The sequence below is a fragment of the Miniopterus schreibersii genome, assembly GCF_964146895.1.
Source record: "Miniopterus schreibersii genome assembly, chromosome: 1".
Classification (NCBI taxonomy): domain Eukaryota; kingdom Metazoa; phylum Chordata; class Mammalia; order Chiroptera; family Miniopteridae; genus Miniopterus; species Miniopterus schreibersii.
In genome coordinates, this window is record NC_138101.1 from 300,013 (window position 1) to 310,855 (window position 10,843).

A 10,843-nucleotide genomic window follows, 5' to 3' on the forward strand; every position below is an offset into this window, starting at 1 on the left:
CCAACGTGCTGAGTGGAGGTCCCATGGGGCAGTGGGGTGTGGTGGGTGGCCACTCCCCATCCCCTCCTTCCTAGCCCTGTGTGCTGCGGCTTTCAGCAAAACACATTCAAGTCTGTCCCTCAGCTGTGGGGTCCTGGCCCCAGCCGCTGCCACCTGTCCTGGCAAGGTGGACCCCTCCTTTGGAGGTGACTGTGGCTGGAGGGCAGTCACCTGTGCTCCATCCCTCTGTCCCCAGGGGGTAAGTCACCATCCCCACTGTAATTGTGGCTTCCGTGTACTCAGGTAGCCCCAGGTTGCTGATATGTCCCCACCCTCTGACCACAATGACAGGTTAGCTTTGGCCTTTGCTGGTTTGGGGTTGGGCTTGGAGCTGTGTGGAGACCTGGGAAAGCCATATGATTGGCTCCTGGACAACCCCTGACTCTGCTGCCACAGCCACTTTGCACCTGGGCCCTGTTTATGAGAGTGTCCCTTATAGGGGGATGCTCCTCAGATCAGTGGAGGCATTTCTGTGGGACACAGCACCCTCACTCTGTGCCTCTCCCCAGACTTCCTTACCCCAAAACATCCTATCTTGGGCTTTCTGAATCTGGCCAACTGGTCAACCTCCTAGATGCTGCCCATGGTAGAGCCACACACTTGGGCCAGCTGTTACCTTGGTTCTACCCACTGAGACGTGGGTGTGTGTACACATTGCCCATAAGCCCCCTCTGCACTATTCCCTGCTCTCCCCACAGCCGGCAGGGACCTCCTCAGCAGCCCAGGCTCGGGTGAAGGAGGGGGCACTTCAGCCGAGCCGGAGGCTCCTGTCCAATACATGAGTCACTTCTGGACAGAATGCTGTGTGCATGCGGCTCTCGCTGGGTGCTGGGGTCACAAGCCGGGTCAGACGGTTCCCAGAGCTTAGCTGCAAGCTTGCAGCTCTGAGACTTTTTCCATCGGAGGAGAGTTGATGAAGAGGACAGAGTGGGCCTGCCCGGGGTGCCTGGGGTCTGCACCAGAGGCCTTGCTCTTGGTGCTGCCACAGCTGCTTCAGGCCTCATGGGCTCCGATGGGCCAACTGCCCAAGCAGCAGGTGGCCACGTCACACCTGTACCTGCTCCAGAGGCTTTCTTGCCAACACGACCTGTTGCCCAGAGGGTGGGTCAGAACAGCAAGTGTGGTATCTGTGGTCCCCCAAATCCACATCCCACCAAGCACCGTGCCAGTTAGAAGTGGGTGGAGTAGGTAGAGCAACTTATCTCACTTTATTTTATTTTACTTTTCAAGACATCTCACTTTAAATAGGATATTCCAACACTTCTGACACTGCGGGATCCCCAAAACTTCCCAAGCCTCATGACCTCAGGGTGTGTCCCTCACCCCCCCCCCCCGTAAGCACTCAAGTTATTTCTCGATGCCCAGCCCAGTTAGCAGGATGGTGTCAAGGAAACCAAGCCCTCTGGATCAGATTAAGACCGCGGGAGAGTTGGTGCTACCCAGGCCAACCCTGGAAATGCGTGGATGTCCCTCTCACGCAGTCGGTCTCAATGTGATTCCCTCCTGACCGGACAGGAAGGAAAGCATTTACAGGTCGGCTGCATGTCAAGCACCATGACTGCAGTTTCCTACAGTAAAGATGTTATACCCGGGCCCGGCCAATGTGGCTCAGTTGGTTGAGCATCGCCCTGCGCAGCGAGAGGCCCAGGGTTCGATTCCATGCCTGGGTTGCAGGCTCCTCGATCCCCAGCAGGGGGCGTGCAGGAGGCAGCCGGTCAATGACTGTCTCGTGGTTGATGTTTCTCTTCCTCTCCCTCCCTCTGTTTCTAAAATCAATAATAAAAACATATATATATATGTATAAAAAAAGATGCCACACCCAGGCCTCAGCCGTGCGTGAGTGGTGTCACCACGGGCCGCGTCATGGTCATCTGTCATTCAGCAGCAGCCTGTCAGGTGAAGCAGCACGGGGGGACACCCCCCACTCCTCCCATGCGTCGGCTGTGGGAACTAACGATGTGAGGCTTCCCCACAGAGGGGCTGGTGGGGGCTTCCCAGGCAGCCCCCCCCTCCAGGTGAGGGCCTTGCAGGGATGCAGCCTCCGGTTAGGTGTGATGTTGCCCCATGGACAGCAGTGACGATTGTCAGGTTCAGAGCCAGTACACAGTGACCCACGAAGTCGGTCTTTCCCTCACCATGGTCAGTCACCTGAAGATGGCCACAGGTGCCCCTTCCACATCTGGGGACATGCCAGTGACTACAGTGTGGGCTCCACTTAGGGATCCGCCCCCCCCATCACGGGCTCTGGGTCCATGAACCGGCTTAGGTCTGGGGACCAGACACAGACCCTGTGACGAGTGTCGGAGCTGCCCAGCGGCCTCGTACCCGCTTCCTGCAGCTCTCGGGAGCTGCCACGTGCTTCGTTGCCCCGGACCCTGCGTGCCGTCGGCGGTCATCTCACATTCGACAAGGACCCCTGAGGGCCCATTGCCTCAGAAACGCCATGTGTGGGAGTCGCCTGGGTCATGTTAAGACGTGTGTCTGACTGGGCCAGGTGCCACTGGCCCCAGGAGCATTTGTGGGGACATAGCTACAGGCCAGGGTGAGGCCAGTGCCCAGTCTGCTGACCTTGTGCTTTGTGCCCGGGGCTCCAGCTGGCACAGCAGACCCGGTGTGGGTGGCTGCAGCCCACACCTGCATGTTGGTGTGCTGGCTGAGTCCCTGGGGTGCCGCCCAGGCCCCTGCCAGCACCACCAGCAGGGTGGGGCCCCATCAAGGCCGCACGGGGGTCCAATCTCCTTTTGTCTCTGGAGGCAGAGGAGTGGCCCAGGGGCAGACCCCTGCCCGTCTGTCCCCACGTCCCTGCTGTCCCTCAGGGTGCCCTTCCCTGGTCTTGTAAACTGCTCCTCGGGCAACAAGGGTCTCTGCCAGGCCAGCATGAAGACCCAGCCCTGCGGCCACAGAGGCTCCTCCCCCACGTGTCCTCAGCAATCTCCCCTTTCACGGGAGAAGGGGGGACGCCCAGGCTTCACAAGCACCGCTGCTGCCATGGCAACCAGCCCCTGCCTTTTACCTTCACGCTGCCAGCTCCTGGGTTACTTGAGTAACCCGGACGCCATTTCCCTTTGGCAAGGCCGCCAGGTGCCAGGACAGAAAGGACGCCCACGCCCCAGCAGGAGCTTCGGCGCAGGGAGTAGTCCCAGAGCTGGGTCAGGGAGCCTCCCAGGGGCAGGGGCAGCAAGGTGGGCACCACCCCTCCCGGGAGTGAAGGAGGAAAGGAGGCTGCCCGCAGGCCTGATACGCTGACCCCACCCTGATTCCCTCCAAGGTGTGCGTAGAGCAAACCCAAGTGGAAGCCACAGGTGGAGGAGTCAGATGCCACCCTACCCTTGGGAGTGACCGGGGCTCTCCTCGGGGCCCCGGGGGGCAGAGGGGCTGCACAGGAAGAGGACCATCCTGAGCACGTGGCCCGTAGCCCAGAGGGGGCACCGGGTCAGCTTAGGCAGCGGAGGGTGTGGCTGGAATCCAGCCCCTGGCATGATGGGACCTCCTGAGTACACCCCCCCCCAGGCTGAGAGAGGCTTGGGCGCAGCTGCCGGGGTTCGTGTGGCCCTACTGTCCCCCTGGACGTTCCCAAGCAGGATGACACCTGACCTACCCCCCTCTCCCCGCCCAAACCACTGCCCTGGGTAGAGCCACAGGGAAACCCAACGGGACACTCTGGGCCAATGACAGCAGCAGGCCCAGCTTTTCCACTGGGGAGGCTTGTCCAGCCCTCGGCCCTGGTCAGGACAGCCTGGGCCTTGGGAAGGGATCTGCTCGGGGGTTCAGGGGTGCACATCTGCAGGGGACTCAGCAAGAGTACTGGCAAGCCCTGGAGCCAGCCAGGCCCCGCTCAACCCGCTGCCCTGCCCAGTGGTCTGCCCTGGAGCTCGGGCCACGTCCTGGGATGGCCAGCCACGAGGCAGGATGTGTCACAAGTCCACTCCGGTGAGCACTGTGGGGAACGCTAACCATCCGAAGGGGACTCCAGGTCAAGGTTAGGCCAGGGGCTGCTCTTCCGAGCTTACCCCTCAGAGGGGTGGGCATGGGGCCCTTCACCCCTCCAGCGTCTGTGACCCAGAGTCACTGGTAGCACCCCAGTGTCCCTCGAAAAGGAAGCGGGAAGTGGGTCCTGGCCCCTCCAAACGGTGGTTCCAGAGCAGGCAGGAGCGAGAGGCTTGTGAGCTCGGATGGGGGAAAGCTCCAGTGAGGCTCTGAAGTTGAAATGCAGGTCCCAGGAGAGAAGCTGGACGGAAGGGAGGTCGTTTGGGATTAAAAGTCTGAAGTGACTCACAGTCTCCACGCATTGGCTCCGCAGGCACTGGAAGAGGGTCCCTCCTGGCTGCCGGGCACTCCCGGCGCCTTCCCACCTGAGTGGAGACCTCTCTTCCCGGCACGTGAACTGGTGTTAAAAAGCAGCACCTTTGCTGAGGTTTAAAACACAGCAAACTGCACTGTTTAATATGTTTTTTTTATTGTTATTATTTTAGAGAGAGAGGGAGGAGAGGAGCATCGATCTGCCACCTCCTGCACACCCCCTACAATGATCTTGGTTCTTTTTAAAAAAATATGTTTTTTAAATTTTTATTGATTTTTTGGAAAGAGGGAGGGAGAGGGACAGAGAGAGAAACATTAGAAACGTGGAATGAGAAGCATCGACCGGCTGCCTCCTGCAGGCAGGCCCCTTACTGGGAATGGAGCCCCCAACCCTGGCACGTGCCCCGACCCAGAATGGAACCGGTGACCTCCGGCCGCTCGGACGACACCCAACCAACCGAGCCGCACCGGCCGGGGCGCACACTGCACTATTCAAAGCTTTGCAATTTGATCAGTTTTGACATGTTCGGGTGATGGAACCACGGCCACCACGTAGTGTGGAACATTTCCATCCTCTCATGCCCCCCCCAGGCAGCCCCGGCACTGCCACGAGACCGTGGGGTCCCCAGGATGCTGTACACACACGACCACACCGTCTGTGCTCTCTACTGACTTTTCTCCCCCGGCACAATTATTTCGAGACCTCACCTGTGCTGCCGTGTCGAGAGCTCACTCCTCTCCCCTGTGGACTGGGCCCATCCGGTTGTCCGTGGACATGTGGGTCGTCTCCAGTTTGGGTTTACTGCAAATAAAGCTGCTGTGAACAGTTGTGTCCAAACCTTCCCGGGCCACGTGCCTTCTCCTCTGTGGGGTAAACACCCGGGGTGGGGCGACTGGACGGCGGGACTTGGATTTCAGAGGCCTGCTGACGAACCGCAGGGCTGTCCCGAGTCCCACGCCTGCATCCCCACGTGACCGACGCGGGCGTATTGCTCTTGCGTCTCCCCACCTCGCTAAGTGCACTGATATCATTAGTTCGGTGCCTTTTCTCTTGCAGATTCTGTAGAATTTTCGACATAGATGATCAGGTCATTCTATTCTTTGTTTCTTTTTTCCAACCCTCTCCTGAGGATATGTTTTCCGTTGCTTTTTCAGAGAGAGTGGAAGGGAGGAGGGAGGGAGGGGAAGAGAGAGAGAGAAAAAGAGAGAGAGGGAGGGAAACACCGATTTGAGACACACCACCCGGTTGCCTCCTGCACGCGCCCCAACCGGGGCCGGGGGTCGAGCCTGCCACCGAGGTGCCTGCCCTTGGCCGGGAATCGAACATGCACCCCATTGGTCCTCGGCCAGATGCTCTAGCCACTGAGTCAAACCGGCTAGGGCACCCTTATTTATTTTTAAATGTGTCTTTATTTATTTTTAGAGAGAGAGGAAGGGAGATGGGTAGGGAGATAGAAACGTCGATGAGAGAGAAACATCATCTACTGGCCGCCTCCTGCACAACCCCCTACTGGGGGTCGAGCCCGCCACCCGGTCACGTGCCCTGACCCGGTATTGATCTGGGCACCTCTTGGCGCATGGCAAGATGCTCAACCACCGAGCCACACCGGCAAGGCGCCCTGCTTGTTTCTTTACAACCTGTGCTGGCTGAGCCTCCCCTATCTTGTTGGATGGTGTAGAAAGAGCACCCCAAGTCTCCTTCTGATCGGGGGGGGGCGTGTTAGTCTTGAACAACTCGGTGTGATGTTGGCCGCACTGTTTTCACGGATGCGGTTTACCAGGTTGGGGAAGTCCTCAGTGCCTAGTTTGCTGAGAGTTTATCTAGAAACCAGGAATGGGCGTTGGATTCTATACCGACTGAGATAGTCATGTGGTCCGTCTTTCTGTTAATTTAGTTCCTAGCATCGACTGGGGTGCAGGTGTTAAAGCAGCTTTGCATCCCTGGGGTGAACCCCATGTGGTCATGATGCATTGCCCGTTATTTATACTGTTGGATCTGATGAGCGAAAATGAACAATTTCCAGCGTGTCCGGGACAGATGCTGTTCTGGCTTTGGCCTCAGGGGTGTGAGGGCTTCACGGAGGGAGTTGGGAGGTTTCCCTTCTCTCCAGTGGGTTTTATTTCCTCCTCAAATATTTTGTAGAATTTCTCAGGGAAGCCGTTTGGGCCTGGTGTTTTCTTTGGAGTAAGGTTTTTAACTAAAAATTAAAATGCTTTAATAGTATAATCCGGTTATCTATTTCTTCTAGACCGAGATCTGGTGGTGTTTGTTTTTCCGTGAATTTGCCCATTTCATCTAAAGTCTCAAATTTATTGGTACAAAGTAGCTCGTAATATTTGCTGTTATTCTTTAATGTGTTAGAATCTGCAGTGACGTCACCTGTCTTATGCCAAACATCAATACTTTGTGTCTTTTCTCTTTTTCCCCCCAGATACATCTGTAAGAGATTTATTGATTTTATTGATCTCAAAGAACACGCTTTTGGGTTTTACTAATTTCCTTTATTGTCTTTCCTTTCATTGATTTCTAATGTGACTGTTACCATTCCCTTCTTCGGTTTCCTTTGGGTCTCACCTGTTCTCATTTTTTCTGGTTTCTTTGGATGGAAGCTGAGGTCACGGACTTGAGACCCGTCTCCTCTAATACAGGTGTTCGGTGTCCTCGATCTCTAAGTACCACTTTAACTGGGTGCCACAGTTTCTGATATTTGTTGTCTTTTCATCTCCACTTAGTTCAAAATAAGTGTTAATTTTCATTTGGTTTCTTCTCCCGTACTTGGGAAATAAAGAAGCGGATTATTTGGTTTGTGAATATTTGAGGCTTTTCAGGACATCTTTCTGTGGGTGATTTCTAAGGTAATCCCGGCGTGGTCAGAGAACGTTCTTTGAATTTACTCAAATTATGTTAAATACATCGAAACGTCTGGCCGAGAAAATGCTGGGCTGTTCTAGGATATCAACGAGGCCACGTGAGTGGGCTGGCTGCTCAGGTCTCCTGCGTCCCTAGGGACATGCTGTCCACTCGTCAGATCAAACACTGGGGGATGGTGCTGAAGTCTGAGGATCACGGCGGATTCACCCATTTGTCCTAATCAGCTTGGCCTCGTGGGTTTCTAGCACCTGTTGCTAGGTGCGTGCACATGGAGGGTCGTTTGGTCCTTCTGACAATTTGAAACGATCCTACTTCTCTCTCTCTGGAACTGCTCTTGCTCTGAAATCCACGCCACCCACTGGTACTGCGGAGCTCCGGGTTTCTCTCGATGAGTGTGGCCACGGACTGTATCTCCCCATCCGTTCACTTTTAACCTGTTTCTGTGCACCTTCGACGTGTGTCTGTGTAGGCAGCACAGAGCTGAAGTTCGCTTTCTTCTTTTTTTAAAATATGTTTTTATTGATTCCAGAGAGAAGAAAGGAGAGAGGGGAGAGAGACAGAAGCATCCATGACGAGAGAGTCACTGATCGGCCGCTGCCTGCAAGCCCCCCACTGGGGATCGAGCCCACAGCCCCAGCATTTGCCCTGACCAGGAATCGAGCGGTGACCTCCTGGTTCCTGGGTCACTGCTCAACCCCTGGGCCACACTGGCCGGCCTCCGGGTGCTTTTAAACTGTTTATAGCTGTTTTTCAGCACGTTGAGTGATGTATATGTCTCGGTGTAGCTTTCTTCCAGTTTCTTGTGCTAAAGCTTCGTCGAGCTTTGGGGAGCTGCGGGTTATGTTTTTCACTGATTGGGGAGAATTCTGGTCATTTTTCCTTAAAATAGTTTTTATTTCCCACCTCTGCCTCCTTCCCTGGGGCCTCTGACTCCGGCTGCTCCACCACCTGATGCGGTCCCACAGCTGCCTGGTGCTGTGCTTCTTTCTTCCAGCGTTTTCTCTGTTCCACCTGGACAGTTTCTGCTGTTGCATCTTCAAGTTCACTAATCGTTTCTTTCGCAATGTTCTTTAGTCCCATGCAATGCATCGTGTATCTCAGATATTGTCACTTTTATCTCTAGAAGTTCAACCGGAGGCTGAGATTTCTCTTCCATGTCTACTTAATGTAGCCAGTCTTTTTCCCAGCACCTCACACACGGACTAGAGCCGCAGTGCATGCGTGTGAGGTTCTCATCTGCTAATCCCATCATCTGGGTTGTTTCTGGGTTAATTTTGATTGATTTCCCCCCTTGGTAACGGGTTATAGTTTCCGGCTTCTTTTCATGTCTAACAGTTTCTGGATAGATGCCGAGCCCCTTGTTGGGCAGGATCACTTTGTGTCCCTATGCATTTCTTGTATTGGTTTCTGGGACGCAGTTATTTGGAAACTGAGATCTTGTTGGGTCTTGTTTCTAAGCTTTGGGGGCAGCGCTAGAACCACATTTAGTAAAGACCCTTCTCTACTCTAACGAATCACAAGGTTATCAACTCTGGCTGTGGGACACGCACCATTGTGTCTGGCGTGGGCTCTGCCCCACCAGGGGGTAACTCCCCCAGCCATGGGTGCTTCTCACTGCCGCACCCATCTGTTCCCTGCTGAAGCCTTGAGGACAGGCCTCTGCGATCCTGGGGTTACCCCTCGGTGCAGCTCTCTCCTCTCCAGGACTCTGCCCTGTGAACTCCGGCCACCTTGTCACCTGAGGGAGACATCCAGGCTCTGCCTGGGGCCCTGCTCCCTGCACTGCACCCTGGAGACTCCCTCCTGGTGGGAATGGGGCAATTGTAGGTTCCCCCTCATTTTGACTTCTATCTCTCAAGGGTCACTGTCCTTTCTTTGCATGGTGGCTGGTGTTTTGGGTGTTTTTCATGTGTATTTATTTCTACTTAATTTTCTAACTTTAATTTTATTGTTTTTTGCTCTTTCTGGTGGGACTGTGTAAACCTGGCCCCTGTTACTTCATCTGGAGCAGGAGCAGGAGCCTGCACATCCTCGGTTTCAGCTCCCTGAGGAGCGCTGTCCACTCTGTTTCTCATCAGGACCCACACCTGCTACAAAGACGCCCTCTCCTGAGGGCTGGGGCGAGTGCCCCCCACCGAACCCCACATCTCCAAACCCCGGGCGCAGCCTGGCACAGAGCCAGGCTTGTCATGGTTGAATGATGACCCCAGGACGAGCAAATTAATACTTCTTGGGGCTCACCTGTGCGGGGCAGGTGGGAGACAGAAACTCTTGCAACCCTCAGGATAATTCTGTGGGATCGGATCGCAGACTGAGGACTGAGACCCGGAGGTCAGCTGATTGCCCTGAGCCTCAGCTGGAAAGGGGCAGGATTTGAACAGAGTCTTTATCCGGGGGCCGTTGTCACCGAGGGGCGGCGGGAGCCTGCTGGCCGGAGGGCTCCCCGCAGGAAGCGGCCTGGGCTGGACGCCCGGGGCGGGCTGGGAACGGCGGAGACGGAGCCGCCCCGCCCCGCGCCTCCGCCAGGGGGCAGCGTGTCCCCGCGCAGGGAGGGTGGGAGCCCTGCCCGCCCCCTGCTGTGACCCCCCGCCCACCTGACCCCTCGGCCCCTGCCCACTCCCGCTCTGCCCCCTGGCTTCGCAGCCACCTTCCCCCACCTGCCCTGGCGGCCTGCGCACCTGGGGAGCTCGTCGCGGCCCGCGTGTCCCCGCAGGAACCTGCCCTGGGGGCCGGGGCAGCCCGGAGCCGCCCGGGCCTCTCCGCCCACTCGCCCGCTTTGTCCCCGCGACTGCGAGCCCCGCCCGCCTCAGGTCCTCAGGTGGGCCCTGAATGCGCTCCCGTGTCCCCCCCCGCCTGCCGGGCCTGACTCCAGGTGCCCGGTGGCTGCTCGGGTCCACCTTTCGGGCCTCCACGCAGGGTGGGCTCCTCGCCGCCCGTCCAGGCGGCGCTCCCACTGGCCCAGGGGACGCCTTTGGGAACCTGCCGTCTCACCAGCTGGGGAAGGGTGGGCAGGCTGGGCCTTGATGGGCCCAGACCCTGATGGCTGGCACCCCCTCACCCACCCATCCTCTGCCCTGGGAACACTGGCCTGCGAGGCTTCCTGGAGGAGGGGGCCCCTGAGGGGAGAGAGGTGCTCCGGGCAGGGCTCCCAGCGGAACAGCACCGCGAGGTCCCGAGGGGACGGAGAGGGCGCTGCGCTGGGAGGAGGGGGCGCTGTGATCGGGGCAGAGTTGGCTTAGAGGTGAACAGGATCCAGGCACCCAGGGCCTCCAAGGTCATGGGGTTTGTGTTGTGGGCACTGGTGAGCCACAGCCGAATAAGGGCTGTGTTTAAAAATGGTTTTTGATTCCAGTTAAGTGACAGTGGGAGGGAAGCCAGGGGGCAGCCTGGCCCACAGTTCAGGCCAGAGAGGATGGTGTGGGGGTTCCGAGAGGCTGGTGGGCGGGAGCGGTGGAGGCCTGGGAGCCAGTGTGGGGGTGCTGCGCAGGGGAAGGGCAGGTGGGAAAATGTGGAGAAAGAACCGCGGGAGAGCTGGGCTCCAGCGCCCCGGTTTGAGCCCGGGACCTGCCGTGTGCTGGCTGGGCAGTCTCGGGTAAGTTACCTGCCTTCTCTGTGCCCGCGCTGGTTCACTGG